Consider the following 16,106-nt stretch of genomic DNA (forward strand, 5'->3'; position numbering starts at 1 on the left):
ACTTTAGTACATTTGTTGCATTTTGCCGCGGTCCCTCCTCAACATGATAGGCTCCATAATTCGTTATTACATGCCCCATGTACAGCTTGGCGTAAACTTAGGAAACGTTTAGACCTCTCCCTAACGGATTCTCTATTTCAGCCTTTATTGTGTAATCCACAATTCCAGGGTGGAGAGGATAATGGGATTGTTCGTGGCTGGCATCTCCAGGGCCTATCCTTCCTATATCAATTTCTGAATGTGGAATGCTCTGCGATATTAACTCTAGCACAACTAAAAGTAAAATACCCCACTCTTCATTTTCCTCTGTTTGCCTATTTCCAAATTCGTAGCTTTGTTACTAGCAAATTGTCACGATTGCACCCCTTGGACCTCACCTTTCCTCTTGATGGCCTGGTACGACAGTCTCCAGGAGCCCCATATAACACTTCATTAATCTATTCCCATACTAGGCGAAGGTTGGATCTGTCTAAGCTCACAACAGGGATGGCCAAATGGACAGACACCCTCCCTGACACCGATCTCCTGACAGTGATTCGGTGGTGTGGTGTGCTAAATAAACAACTAGTTTCATCTTCTTATGCAGAGATGCACTTTAAAATACTACACAGAGCTTACTACACCCCTAGACTTAGGTTCCTCACTGGAGTATCTGACAACTCTTTATGTTTTAAATGTAATTCTCCCGAAGCCGATATTATTCATTGTCTCTGGGCATGCCCGTTAGTACAAACATTTTGGACAGCAGTCCAAACGTATATTAATGTGGAACTTCGCATTTCTTTTAATAATACTATGGTCTGGGCTTTCTGGAACTTCATAAATACTCAGGATCCCCCGTATTCCAAAGGGACGAAATTACTGTTGGCTCGTGTGGCTGCTGCAGCAAAGAAAACCATCCTATCCCAATGGATACATTCGGAGCCGATACCCCTTTCCCTCATGTTACCACGTTTAACATACCTATATCAAATGGATTGGGTTGATTGTGCCCTGGACGCAGAGTCGCGCTCGCAAAAGTTTTTTGCCATTTGGTTACCCTACCTGCTCACGCTACCGCCTACCGCCAGGGAATATGTGCGCAAAGTAGTTAGATTGACAACATGGTATAATACAGAATCCCTCATTAAAGGCTCACCACCCTTTTAATTTAAAAAAATGTTTTTTAATAGACTGATGTTACATTCTCCGGCTTGAACTATATGGTTGATTGTCCTCATAACCCTGTTTATACTATTCAAAAGTGTTTGTTCAACTTTTTTATTGGCACTTTCTGTACCTTGCAGTGGTTGACTGTTTTCTCACAAGCAATGTGACATACGACTTGTATTTTATTTTATTTTATTACATGTTTCTTCTCAATAAACATATATTTAAAAAAAAAAAAGAACAGAGATCTTTCAAAGTCTGATGTTCACAAGACATGTTTGTGGAAGTGTGTCATGTCACGAACATACACAGTTATTGCTGCACAAGTAGGCCACACCAGATACTGAAAGCAAAAGTGCACCTACTTTTGCCACTCACAAAAATGTGATATTGGATCATTTTCCTCAATAATAAAATGAGCACGTCTATTTTTTTTGTCTCATTTGTTTGATTTCGTTCTCTTTATATACTTTTAGGACTTGTATGAAAATCTTAGCAGAAATCTAGAAAATTATGAAGGGTTCACAAACTTTTAAGCACAACTGTACATGGCGGCAAGCCTCCATCCTTCTTTTTAACAAAAATGAAGACCGCTCCCTCTGGCGAAGAAGATTCTCGGATAAACTCTTTAGCCAGGTTTTATATCATGTACTCTGACATAGTCGCCATTTCAGGGAGTGACAGCGGATAGGTCCGTCCTCGTGGAGGAGTTTTCCCGGGGACTAAATGAATATATAGGAAAGTCCCAATCATGATGCAGAGGAAGTTGATCTGCGCCGCCCTTGCTGAACACATCCTGAAACTGATGATATTGAAGAGGTAACTTTTGAAGTAGGTGTGAGTTGGAAGATTGGAGCGGAATAACCCTCTGAAGCAGGGACATAGCCAGAACTTTGTTGGCCCCATAGCAACATTTTGAAGGGGCTCCCATCCCAATGCTTCTAGAGATACACTTCACTGCAGCAGTTGTACATTTTATGCCCTATAATAGTGCCCTACTTCATTTTCTGAACCATAGTAGAGCCTTATTAAATGTTATGCCCCATAGCAGTGCCCTAGTTTCTTTCATGAATCGTAGTAATGTTTAAGTTCACCCAATGTCACATTTCAGAGCTGCCAGTACACATTATGCCGCACCGTACCCCCATTCACATTATGATATATAGTGCTCCCCGTTCATATTGTGCCTCATTACAGTTCCCCTGGTTCATATTATATAATATTAAAATGCCCTCCAGTTCATTTTATACCACACTACAATGAGCAGGTCCAGGGGCCTACCTAGATATATTGCAGGCCCCAAGTAAGAAGTTTAAAAGGACCCCTACGTACCACAGAGTGGCAAAAAATGGATATAATGTAACTTTGACAGGGAAGGTGGGCCCCTCTCAGCTTTGGCCCCATAGCAGCTGCACTGCCTGCACCTATGGTAGCTATGCCCCTGCTCTGAAGACAAGAAGAAAAGCAATCCTTGACCCAAGACAATACATGCATTTTTGACAAATCCAGATGGGGGTTATGGTGCTGAAACCAGGGGAGGCCCAAGACCAAGGTGTGTGACACTTTAGGAATGACTAAAAAGGAAATACTCTCTGAATGCAGATCATCAATACATAGCTTGAGAGACATGGTTCTAGAAATAATTTTTACCTAATTTTTTTTACCTGATCGCTGCGCTGCGAAAATTGGCAGCGAGCGATCAACTCGGAATGGCCCCCTGTGTGCCTCTGTTTTAGGAAACAGAGGCCATTGCTACCACCAAACGTTTGCAGACCGTCAATCTCTTGACATCTGCAGCAGTAATGCATCTGCCAATGCAGGACCCATTCTGCACATGTGCAGCATTGGTCCTGTACATGCGCAAAGTACCAGCCATCTGTAATGTGCATCACATACCACAGATCCATTGAGAAATAAATCAAGCCCATTGTTTTAATTTACTGTCATGCATTTCAGAATGAGGATTGCCCCAGCTTTTCAAAGGACTGCGGACCACCCCCAAGGGCTCCAACATTTTACCTGGATGACATTGTACATAAGTAAGGCAGAAGTGACTATTCACCACAAAGTCTAATGAGCAAGGCAGAGAGTTTATAACAGTAAAAAATTGAGCCACCAAATTTGAGGTCCTCCTAATCTTGGCTTTGTCCTTCCTACCAAAATCAAGTATATGTTCCTGTTATAGTGTTATCACCAAACCCTGAGTGAGTTGATGGCCAATTATGCTTGACAGATGACCTGGTTACCACAGTGCAAGTACCTCTTCAGCCAGTTAATGATCACATTAAGGCCATTCCATGAAAATGAGTAGAAACGTCCCGTAAGTGACACTGTAAAAAGACATCCGTAGCTGTTGTGAGAAGATCAGGATAAGGGAGCCTTCTGCTGGTCACCTCCAAACACATAGCAACCAGGAAAACAGCACACCAATCCAGGGTTTTCATGCAATCTAGCCATGGCTAATTTTATTGTGCGGTACAAAAATAAAACAGAAAAATAAATCCTAGCCCATCTGGGCACTAACTAAACATAACAGATTCCCTCTCTGAGTGGTAGGACCTAATGATCCTACCACAAACACAGGCATAAGCACAGTACTTACAGTCAGTAAATCACAGTGTCTCATAATAGGCCTGCTGTATGTTTTCCCAGGTTGTAAAACCCTGAGCCATGCCCTGACACAGCTTATATCTGCCTGGAGGCACTAATTATGTTGCTCTCAGGCTGAAAGCCTAAAAACCCGAATTTTTTATGAGTGGAGCCCTACCTCTCTCACACCCATACCCCCAGGACCCTTTATCCAACTTTTAGAAAAAGCCCAAACTCTAATCAAGTCTGTTTTACATAAGAGGCATTTCCTGGGGGTTTAAAACACATACCGTAAGTCAAAAACCTGGGGCAAACCTATCTCCTGATTATTACGTTACCAGTGCTTTTATTACACTGTGTATCTTTAGAGTTTTCAATGTAGGTTGACAAGTTACATTCTAACGTTTTCTCATAGGTTTTCATAAAACATAACATATACTTTAAATTTGGAGTTGAGGGGAATTATCAAGTAGAAGTTTTCTTTACAAAACAATGGTGAACTGGGCTTGTCCCATCTGTGACAACTATATTTTGAGATATGGGCTCTCATTCCGAGTTGTTCGCTCGCTAGCTGCTTTTAGCAGCATTGCACACGCTAGGCCGCCGCCCTCTGGGAGTGTATCTTAGCTTAGCAGAATAGCCAACGAGGGGGCGTGGCTTGGTGAGCTGAGGAGAGGACGTGCTCAGGCAGTGCTCCTCTGTAAAATAGCGGCCTTTCTCCCTGATTTGCGGCACTGATAGCCTCCTCTCCATCCCAGTGTTCTTTATTGTTGGTCCCCCAGCCCTGGACGAGCACCTTACACGACTGCTGGGCCGGCGGAAGTGGCCGCTTCACCCCGCAGTCTGCGGCCTAGACGTCCTCCGGAAGCCGGGACCTGGAGTTTCGGGCGCGGCCGGACGGCGGGCTCTGTGGCGCGTACATTGCGGTGGACGCTCCTTACTGCGCCCCATCACACAGGCGGACACTATAGACCCTGCAGCAGACAGTGGGGTTGAAGAGCACCTCGAGGATCTCCTGCAAAGACTGGGAAATACAGGTACTTACCCTCCTGGTGCCCCAGCCCCTCACTGCGGTGGCCATCTTGCCTGGCCCCCTTTAAACTTGAGCTGTTCTCTGGCTGTAGTACTAAGGGGTGACTCTAGGGAGTGGGGCTGTCACAGCCTTCACCCTACACTGACACCTCTGTCTGATACAGTGGGTCATACTCCTGCTATCTCACAATAACCATTACGCAGGACAGACCCAATTGTAAACCCTGTGCTGCAGCTTTAAAGAATACTCCCTCTGGTGACCATCTTGGGGAAAATCCATCTGAGATGTGCATTCCTGCTCAAATATAAGAATCCGATTTTCAACCACGTCAGACGATCGGTGCCAAACCATTGTCTCCTGATGAATTCTTTTCTAACCCGCTAAGACGTCCCAGCGGTTTTGTGCTATGGATGTGTGCTACGCAAGCCTGCCGCTGCCATTGATACCGTAATGAACTGTTGACGCCACCCCACAGGGAGCTAACCCGCTGAAGGCATCCTTCTGTGAGTTATGCAAACTTAGTTCACCTCGTTATCCTGACCTTAGTGAATCTAAGCTCCTCGATGCTAATTGAGTGATGCCCAGGAACAAGAAATCTTCTCAAAAGACCGGTACACCACCTCCACGGGGGACCATGTCGCAGTCCGCCATGAGACCATTCTTACAACCCACTCCGCCCGCATTTACAGAGAACCCTCCTGCTTCAAACCCTCCCCTCTCCCCGCCTACCTCTCATCCATCCCCCTCAGGTGCAGATGCACCACATATCTGCCCTCCAGGAGGTAGGGATTTACAAGATATCTTGGCCTATATGAAAAATCTCCCCACTAAACAAGATCTACAAGATACTGTGAAACGTGAACTGGCTACCATGAGACAGGACATTCCCCATCTCTCCGACTGGATGTCGAATCTGGAGGATTTCCATGCCTCTTCCGACATGTTCCTGAAGTCATTGACGAATGTCATTGAAGCTCAGTCGACAGAGATCCGCTCTCTCCAAACACGGCTAACAGATTTGGATAACAGAGGGAGGAGAAATAACATCCGTGTACGGGGTTTGCCAGAAGACGTCCCTCAAACAGGCTTGATTGATGCTCTTACAAAAATCTTCAACGAGATACTGGGTAATGATCCCAATGACACTATCACCTTCGACAGGGCCCATCGTGCTCTGAAACCAAGAGGTCTCTCTGCTGACAGACCACGTGATGTCATCTGCAGATTGTATTATTTTTCTCAAAAAGATGACATTATGCGCAAGGTACGCCTACTCGACGGAGTCGATTTTAACGGTTCAATAATCCATATCTACCAAGACTTGTCCTGGCACACCCTCCAACAGCGGAAAGCCCTCAAGCCCCTAACAGATGAGCTCCGTAAACGCCAACTGAAATACCATTGGGGCTTTCCCTTCAATCTCCAAGTCTCCTCTTCGGGGAAAACCCATATTCTCAACTCCCACTCTGATCTCCCTATGTTCTGTAATGGTCTTGGACTACCGAAACTTGACTTACGCGACTGGGACTTCCCTACTCCAGCATTGCCATCTCTCCGGTCCCCGAGTACTGGAATCCCCTGGCAGGAGGTGCGGAACGCTGGGAGGAAAAGAATCGACGATTCCCCCTCTGACAATGACTCAAATGCTACCTGATTGATAACCTGTGATCATTTGTTTGTTCATGTTCCTCTTGCGCTGTCCCTCTAGGTTACAGTATGATACTATTTCTAACCGCTAATGAGTCTTAATCTAATATCTTATTGTCGACGGGGCTAAACCCCTCCCATTATATATTAGGCCGTTGATTGTTAGCTCCTGTTTCTCGACTATGAGATTTCTTTCATCCTACCATTTGAAGATTTCTTCCTGTTAACGAGGTTTACAGTTAGTTAAAACTATGTATGTGTAATGATTTTTGCATTATTTTTTCCCATTTCTCAATATGCCTCTGGCGGTGGCTACCTCACTCGCCCCTTACCCGCTCCTGGCTGTTTTGCCTCTTGGGTTTCTGATCCTTAGATGGATCAGCTACCCCATTGCGGGTTTTTTGACTGTTATTGTTGTTTTTTCTACTTGCTCTGTTTCTTTCTCCTTCCTACCTGTTCCTTTCCTCTTTCTGACCATTCCGGGCCCACCGCCTCCTACTATGACTTATGCCTCCCATGACATCCCCTAGTAGACTCATAATATCATCGATCAACGCAAAGGGCCTTAATGTACCGGAGAAAAGGGCCTCCCTTTTACGGTCTCTCTGGGCCGGTAGAGTAGATGTCACATTGGTCCAAGAAACGCATTTTAGAATCTCAGCTCGTAGCCCCTCCCTGACTAACTACCGTTTCCCCCATGCCTTTTATAATAACAACCCAGACTCTAAATCAAAAGGTGTAGCGATATTATTCTCTAGGACCCTTCAGCTGTCTGACATATCAGTTCATAAGCCGATCCCGGGTTGGCTTCTGGTAGTGCGTTGTAAAATATGAATGTGCCCTTACACATTTGTTGCACTTTATGCCCCAAATAGGGACCAGGTTCCATTCTTTCGTTCCGCCCTTTCCCAAATAGAACCTTCTTGCGGTTGTTGTTGTTTTGGGGGGTGATTTGAATTGGATAATGGATCCATCCCTAGACTCTTCTTCTAATGCTCCCCGGACCTCCCAACGCCAGTACTGACAAGTGAGAAGACTGTTCCACGATCTCCAGCTGGCTGAATCCTTGAGGGTCCTTCACCCCTCCGATAGAGACTACTCATTCTATTCACCCCCCCACAAAGCTTACTCTCGTCTTGATTACCTATTCCTTAGTCACAGACATCTCCCCTTACTGATAGATTCTTCCATTGGCACGATAACCTGGTCTGACCACACCCCGGTGTCTATGACTCTTTCAACCCCCAAACTTCCCCAGGTCAATGGACCTGGCATCTTAATGAATCCTTATTACAGGACCAATACTGCAGGGGAGAAATAGAGAAGGCCCTGACTGAATTTTTCTCCATAAATGATACCAACGATGTCTCTAAGATTATCCTGTGGGAAGCGCATAAATGCACCATACGGGGTAAACTTATACAGTTGGGTACATTTTTGAAAAAACAGAGGTCAGCACTAATCACCAAATTATTGCAGCGACTCCACTTTCTTGAATCCTCGCATAAAACGTCTCTGTCGGAGACCGATTACTTAGAACTTCTTGACACGCGGGCTCAACTTAAGAAAACCCTCACTGACAGTATCCAGCTTTCAGTCCATAAATGCAACTCCAAGTACTACCAGTGGGGCAATAAACCTGGTCGCCTCCTGGCCCAGGCACTTAAGGCCCAACGCTCTTCACTGTTTATAAATAGTGTGAAGTACCCCGGGGGCACTCTCCATTTCAAAACCCCTGAAATAGCTGCATGCTTCAAACAGTATTATTCTCTTTTATATAACCTAGAGAACCGACCCGATGGCGCCACCCCTCTTTTTGACATTCTAAAGGCGAAGGCGTATTTAGAAAAGGTGTCTTATCCCGTCCTACCTCCTTCAGATAGGGAAGCTTTGGAATTACCTTTTACCCCGCAAGAGCTGGAAAAGCGCTATGACCTCGACACCCTCTGGTAAGAGTCCAGGGCCGGACGGCTTCACGCTTACTTACTATAAACAATTTAAAGGTATCCTTTCCCCTTATCTCCTCCAGGCCTTTAATTCCATCTCCGCAGATACCCATTTTTCAGGCCAGTCCTTAGAAGCCCACATTTCTGTTCTTCCTAAGCCCGGTAAAGACCCCTCGGTGTGCCCCAGTTATAGGCCCATATCTCTTCTAAATGTCGATGTCAAACTTTTCGCAAAACTGATGGCGAACAGACTGAATGTATTACTGCCTTCTCTAATTCACAACGACCAGGTGGGCTTTGTCCCAAACCGTGAGGCTAAGGATAATACCACCAAGGTTTTGAGCCTAATACACATAGCGTCACAGGGTAACTCCCCCACTGTGTTACTATCCACTGATGCCGAAAAGGCCTTTGATAGAGTCAGTTGGGGTTTTATGAGGTCTGTACTGGGGCACATCGGATTGGGCCCCCTAGCACTTGGTAGGATTATGGGACTTTATAGATCGCCCACAGCTCGGGTTCGAGTTAACGGATCCTTATCCGATCCCTTCTCCATAGGTAATGGGACACGACAAGGCTGCCCACTGTCCCCCTTACTCTTTGTCCTTTGTATCGAAGCTCTTGCTAGAGCTATCAGGGCCAATGATTGTATTACTGGTCTGAGAGTTGGTGATACAGAGCACAAACTTTCCCTGTTTGCAGACGATTTATTAGCTACAATAACGCACCCGGTTTCCTCCCTACCCCATCTTATGAAAGAGCTGTCCAATTTCGGTTCACTTTCCAATTTTAAGATCAACATGTCCAAATCCTGCGCCTTGAACATTTCCACCCCTCCCGATACAGTGGCTAAACTTAAACAATCTTTCCCCTTTACTTGGAATACCTCCCATTTGTCCTACTTGGGAATACAATTACCGAGCGATCTCTCCCGTTTGGTTTCATTGAATTTTATGCCCCTTCTCCGAACTCTCAGGGCCGACTACAGTAGATGGTACCTCAAACCACTTTCCTGGCTGGGGAGGGTGAATGTTGTGAAGATGAATACTCTCCCTAAGCTACTCTATAAACTTCAGGCTCTTCCCATACGGATCCCAGACTCCTGGTTCAAGTCCATTCAACTCTTGATACAACAATTTGTCTGGTCCCGGAAACGGCCTAGAATTAGTCGGTCCACTATGATTCGCCCCACCCGATGCGGTGGTTTCCAGCTACCTGATATCAGAGGCTATTATTGGGCAATCCTGCTTAATAGGGTCTTGGATTGGACGAGGAATCGGGACACAAAGCAGTGGGTAGTTCTGGAGGGGCTTTATATGCAACAATACCCTGAGATCTTCCCTTGGCTCCCTTCCCTCCCCAAGCCTCCCTCCCTTCACCCAACTGTCACCGCGACCCTTTCCTTTTGGAAAAAAGCGCGCCGCTGGCCCTTCCTCTCTTCTGATTTTGGCCCGTTGACCCCTTTTCTAGCCAACCCTGACTTTCTACCCGGCTTAACACTCTCTCACTTTCGTGATTGGGCTCTTGAAGGGCTCTTCAGGGTAGGCCAGCTGGCGATCTCCTCAGGAGTCAGACAGTTCTCGGAAGTGCGATCTAAATGGGAGATTCCACAACACAACTTTTGGAAATATTTACAGCTTAGACATTTTTTGCATTCCAAACACAGATATCTTCTAGCCTCTAGGGAACTAACACCGTTTGAGAGACTGTGTGTCTCTACGTGTAACCCCCAGCATACTGTTTCCACACTTTACAAATTATTACAGAGTCCCGCCGCTCAGGCGCCTCCACCTTACCAGTCAGCTTGGGAGAAGAACCTCGGGTTTCAACTATCAGACAAAGATTGGCGGATTATATTCCTCAAATCCCATAATAGTTCAGTCTGTATACAAGTTAGGGAAACCCAATATAAACTTTTAATGAGATGGTACAGACACCCCTCCCTCCTCCACTTCATGTACCCCGGACAGACAGGTAGGTGCTGGAGATGTCTTAAAACCACTGGTTCCCTACTGCACATCTGGTGGAATTGCTCCTTACTTCGGCCATACTGGGTTGATGTAATCTCTATTTCCCAAGACATACTTCATACCCCCATCCCCTCCGACCCGGCCTTCTGGTTGCTTTCCCACTCTTCTATGTCACTGGCTCAGTATAAAACATCACTACTCCGCCATCTGTCTAATGCAGCACGGGCAGTTATTCCCACTCTATGGAGGTCATCATCCCCACCCACAAGGAAAACATGGTTCACTAGAATTAACTATTATATGAATATGGAGAACATCCTCCTGGTCTCCAGAGATAAACTTCCAGAATTCATGGCCACTTGGTTACCTTGGATAGAATATACGTCCTCAAAAGAGTACAAAGACTACATTTGTGCTACTAAATGATTTGAGTTTCGCAGTTGATTGATTAAAGAGATTGCAATCCCTTTCCCCTTTGTCTGATGGCCCCCCAGGTTTGGTCACACTATGTTTATCTTCTACTCTTTCCTTCTCTTCAAATCTTGCTCTTTTCTATAGTTCTTCTATTGTGTTACATATGTTACTATGATTGCACTCACTGTTTAGACAAATAACGAGTAGGTATTGCGATGATTCCATAGAACACCCTATCAAGGTCTGCGTTTGCACTGTCTTCCAGTGTTCAGGGTGGCAAGTTATCATGCTCCTTATGGCTAATATGCAATTGACGTTAATTATGTGTCTTGAAGCTCTTTTGTCTAATGTGATGTAATCTTTATATTTCCTAAATAAAAACAGATTATACAAAAAGAATAGCGAATGAAAGATTAGCAGAACTGCTACTAAATAATTCTTTGCAGTTTCTGAGTAGCTCCAGACCTATCACAGATTGCGATCAGCTCAGTCTGTTTAGTTCCTGGTTTGACGTCACAAACACGCCCTGCGTTCGGCCAGCCACTCCCCAGTTTCTCAAGACACTCCCGCGTTTTTCCCTGGCACGCCTGCGTTTTTTATCACACTCCCGGAAAACGCTCAGTTACCTCCCAGAAACGCCCCTTTCCTGCCAATCACTCACCGATCAGCAGTGCGACTGAAAAGCGCTGCAGAATCCACAGCAAATCTACTAAGTTTTTAGTTAAATAACTAAGCACATGCGCCCTGCGTGCCTTGCGCATGCGCATTTTGCAACAAATCGCAGCATAGCAAAAATCGTCAATGAGCGAACAACTCGGAATGACCCCCATTGTGTTGGGTATAACAGAAAAAAATTCTACCTAAAAAAATCAGCCTACTTGGGCACTTTGATATTACATCCATATATTTTTTTTTACTTTGTGTTACATTTTATTGATATGTTAAAACTTGTACAAATGTCCCATATGTGACAGTGGAATGGCCCTTTAGCTCAACCGTTAATATTATGTTCTATGGCAGACTGATGTACTGGGTTGTGGCAGAGGACCAGTCTTGTCTCTCTCAGAAGCTAGTGGACAAGGTGGCTAGTGGACAATGGCATATTCCAAAATTGATAGAGAATACCTTTCTATAGTACTTTATGTACACCTCCCAACATCGTTAGGCAGGCACACGGGACTTCCCTGTGCTGCGTAGCCACCCAAAAAGGGGTGTGGCCTCTAGGGAAAGGGTGTGTGTCTTTGATGGAATGCCACGATCGCGAGCCATGCCCCGATTTTCGTCACTATGGAGGCATGGCCATCATTCTATAAGCTGCTGGCCATGCCCCCTGCTCCTGTATCTCCCATGAATAAATGCTCCTCTAATCAGAGCAGCAAGTTACAGGAGCCTCCCAACTGCCCTACTACCACACCACTGCAGGACACTGCCACCTGCGGGTGGGACAGCGGGACAGTCCCCCAAAAATGGGACTGTTAAGCAAAAATTGGGACAGTTGGGAGGTATGCAGTATGCCTTCATAAAGCTCAAACCATACCTGTATGAGATGGATGTTTAAGCAGTGATTGACAATAATTCCATAAAATGGCTACAGAGGACCTACACAGTTGCTTATGTAGAATCTGTCTTTAGAAGACTATAATTTACATTTCAAAGGACAGGGAGTGGTCCTGCACAGGAATAGAAATAAATAGAACTGACTGACTTTTAAACCGACATATAGTATGGGGCCAAAATAATCATCAGGGGCCGGATGGCTCCGATGATTAAGTATCCAACTCGTCATTAGTTGCGGAGGTGAGTTCTTAATTACCAGAGTAATTTAGCATTGCACCACTGTGGGGACAGCTGCTCTGAAATGCAGGTATCCCCGTAAACAGCAACTACAGTAGCAGTAATACTTACCGGAGCCGCGTCTTCCCAGTGTACATGCGTGACCTCACTGTGGAGGGATCCGCTTGGATTCCTCTTCACAACCCCAGACCTTCTTCCCATAGAAAGAAGCGGTGTGCAGGGAATCAGCACCAAGATGGCATTGACTCTCGCAAGCAAACTCTAGGTTTGCTGAATATTAGGCGGCCCTATGGAGCCCCTAATAATGTATGGGCTTCTTGTCACATAGAGGAGACACAAAAAGTTAGCTAGTATAGACAGACTTAGATTATTCATAATGAAATGGTTAAAGTTAAAAGAGAGCTTTTATTAGTACACCTCTATAGAAAAAAAAGGGGGAAGGGGAAATATTCAGAAAAAAAGGAAGTGGCTCCGGCTATCCATCACACTCCACGTAGGCTTAGATGACAACCGTGGTGATATTTACTCAAGATACAATGTGTTTTATTCAACATCTACATTGTACCATGGTGGTCATTCCGAGTTGGTCGCTATTTTTTTCGTTCGCACAAGGTATGAGCAAAATTGCGAACATGTTGAAAAATTGCGAATATCCGCCCCCAACGTATTTTTGCCAATTTGTTCGCAGTATTACACAATGTGGGCGTACGCCAAATGACATCGCAGCAATGCGAAGGCATCGCATTAACACAAACGTCAACGTAAAAATACTAAGTTTTAGTAGATTTACACATTCTTCTTAAAAGTGCACACTTTTGTGGAAAAACGCACAACAATGGTTTTTTTTTCTATTAAGTGAAATTACACCTTTCAGTTTAAAGTCCACAAGCCCTCCTCAATTACGAATCCAATTAGTGTAATGAATGATAATGTTCATGACCAATTAAGTCTTCAAAAAAATACCTGAAGAACACTTTGTAGGCATAACTGGCCATCAACATTTAAATGTTTAAATTATAAATATAGATGTTTTAAATGTGCCTGGTCTAATTTTTTTTGTTTTTGATTTTTTGTGTAGAGGTTTAGTTTGTGAATGAAGGTGTTTACATGTTTATTTAGACAATAACCTCCTAACTGTATTTTTGCTTTTTAAATAAATCTTACGTTAGATGTGTGAAATGTTTAAGGTAATCAATTTCTGCTAGGCAATCTGCTGTTCCTTTATTGCATTAATAAACACAACACCCGCTTAACTTGAAATATATAGTTTTTATTGTTTGTCATATATTTTTTTTTTTAAACTGAAAATATAAAATGTTTATAAATAAAAATTATGCAAATTTTTGCAGCTGGTCCACATTAGCCAGCAAGGCTTCGAGATTTTGCCGCATGGTGGCCAGAATGCCCGCAAAAGTTGTGGGATCTCCAACTGCAACATCTGAAATTAAGAGGCAACATAAACATTACTAACTTACTCACATTACTTATTTTACAAGCAAGGCACAAAGCACACTTTAATGCAGGCATGTCCAAACTGAGGCCCTCCAGCTGTTGGGAAACTACATATACCAGCATGTCAAGACACAGTTTTGGGGTCAGAGAATGCAAAACTGTGTCAGGGCATGCTGGGATGTGTAGTTTCTCAGCAGCTGGAGGGCCGCAGTTTGGACAGGCCTGCTTTAATGCCTAAGTGACTACATCATGTCTGTTTTAAGGATAAATCAGTAGCAGAACAACACAGAAGCCTGCTCAGCAATGTTTGTTTTTAACTATTATTTTTTTAAAAAGTGTACCACACCATGGGGTAAATTTACTAATATGGGAGTTCTATTTAAGATGGGACGTTGACCATAGCAACCAATCAAATTCAACATATTATCTTGTAGAAGGGGCCACAAAAATTACAAGTATAATCTTATTGGTTGCTATGGGCAACATCCCATCTTAAAGAGAACTACCATCTTAGTAAATGTAACACCATGTTGGCATTCATTCACATCTGGAGTGAAGCCGACTTATCTTTTTGTGGATTGGCCCTGCATCATCACACTGCATATCAACATCTTCAGAAGGACAACATATCGTAGCATACCCACACTCCCTGAAAGCCTGCCTTACTTACTACATAAGGTCCAACATGTTTTTAAATTAAATGTTATTTATTTTTGAGTGTAAATTTCACAACAAAAATCACTGTGTCCTTAGCCAGCCTAACAAAGTGAAGCATGCGAATTCAATGTGCAAATATTGGAATACCCAACCACAAGTGTAAAAGTCCAACAACATACTACACTCCACTCACGTCTAACTGTTTAGCAGATAATGTTGCACATACAAACCCTGTTGTCCTGGGCAACCCTGTCGACATAATGAGTGTCGACCTAGAGTGGGCATCCTCAACATTGCAGACGTAGACACTGTACATCTAATGTTCCTCACACAAATGTAAATGCAACATCCATACCATGATGAAGAAGACAAACATTTTACCTTGGCAAAAGATTTTACCCAGTACAACACTGCATTTATTAGAATGTGTAGTTAAATTCGGTTAAAAATTAAATGTCAATGAGTGTCAACTTACTGTCCTGTGCCACTTGATCACCTCCCAGAAGTGCCTCCGGGGCCTCTGCTGCCCATTCCGAAGGTGGGGATGGCGGCTGGATGGGGGATGGCGGCTGGATGGGGGAAGGAGGCTGGATGGGGGAAGGAGGCTGGATGGGGGTAGGAGGCTGGATGGGGGAAGGAGGCTGGATGGGGGATGGCGACTGGATGGGGGAAGGAGGCTGGATGGGGGAAGGAGGCTGGATGGGGGTAGGAGGCTGGATGGGGGAAGGAGGCTGGATGGGGGTAGGAGGCTGGATGGGGGAAGGAGGCTGGATGGGGGAAGGAGGCTGGATGGTGGAAGGAGGCTGGAAGGGGGAGCTTGGTACAGAGGGTGGGTCAGATTGAGAGGGGGAGGGTGGCGGAGAGGTGGGTTGGGTCACAGAGGGGGAGGGGGCCAGAGAGGGGGAATGGGAAAGAGAGGGTGAGGTGGGCGGAGTGGTGCTTTGTCCTACAGAGGTGGAGGGGGACAGAGAGGGGTATTGGTAAAGAGAGGTGGAGGGGGGCTGAGAAGGGGACTGGGAAGGAGAGGGGGAATTGGTGACAGAAGGGGAGGGGGGCTGAGAAGGGGACTGGGAAGGAGAGGGGGATTGGGTGACAGAAGGGGAGGGGGGCTGAGAAGGGGACTGGGAAGGAGAGGGGGAATGGGTGTGAGAAGGGGAGGGGGGCTCAGAAGGGGACTGGTCGGGGCTCCCAGCAGCATCAGCTTGCCGTTGTGCTCGGCCTAGAATGACATATGTAATATTTTGGTTGTAGCATGAAAATTTTTAACAACAGCATTTTTCTATTACTCTGTTCTGTCCCATGTTAAAGACACAGGGGTAACATTAATAGGTTTTTCTTATTTTGAAACTGGTGAGGTTGCCCATAGCAACCAAACAGATTATATGTAACATTTATTAAGCTGCTTCTAGAATATAATAGATTGAATCTGATTGGTTGCTATAGGCAACATCACCA

At 44.9% G+C, this 16,106-nt stretch overlaps 1 long non-coding RNA gene across 1 annotated transcript; it reads right to left on the reverse strand.

The window, feature by feature from the left end:
* Nucleotides 1-13,796: 13,796 nt before the first annotated feature.
* On the reverse strand, nt 13,797-15,338 carry LOC134947546 (uncharacterized). The gene is made up of 2 exons (XR_010182608.1): nt 15,127-15,338; nt 13,797-13,980 (listed from the first exon to the last, which is right to left on the reverse strand). It is a non-coding gene; the product is annotated as an uncharacterized LOC134947546 (long non-coding RNA).
* Nucleotides 15,339-16,106: the final 768 nt, after the last annotated feature.

Source organism: Pseudophryne corroboree, chromosome 8 (assembly GCF_028390025.1).
Source record: "Pseudophryne corroboree isolate aPseCor3 chromosome 8, aPseCor3.hap2, whole genome shotgun sequence".
NCBI lineage: Eukaryota > Metazoa > Chordata > Amphibia > Anura > Myobatrachidae > Pseudophryne > Pseudophryne corroboree.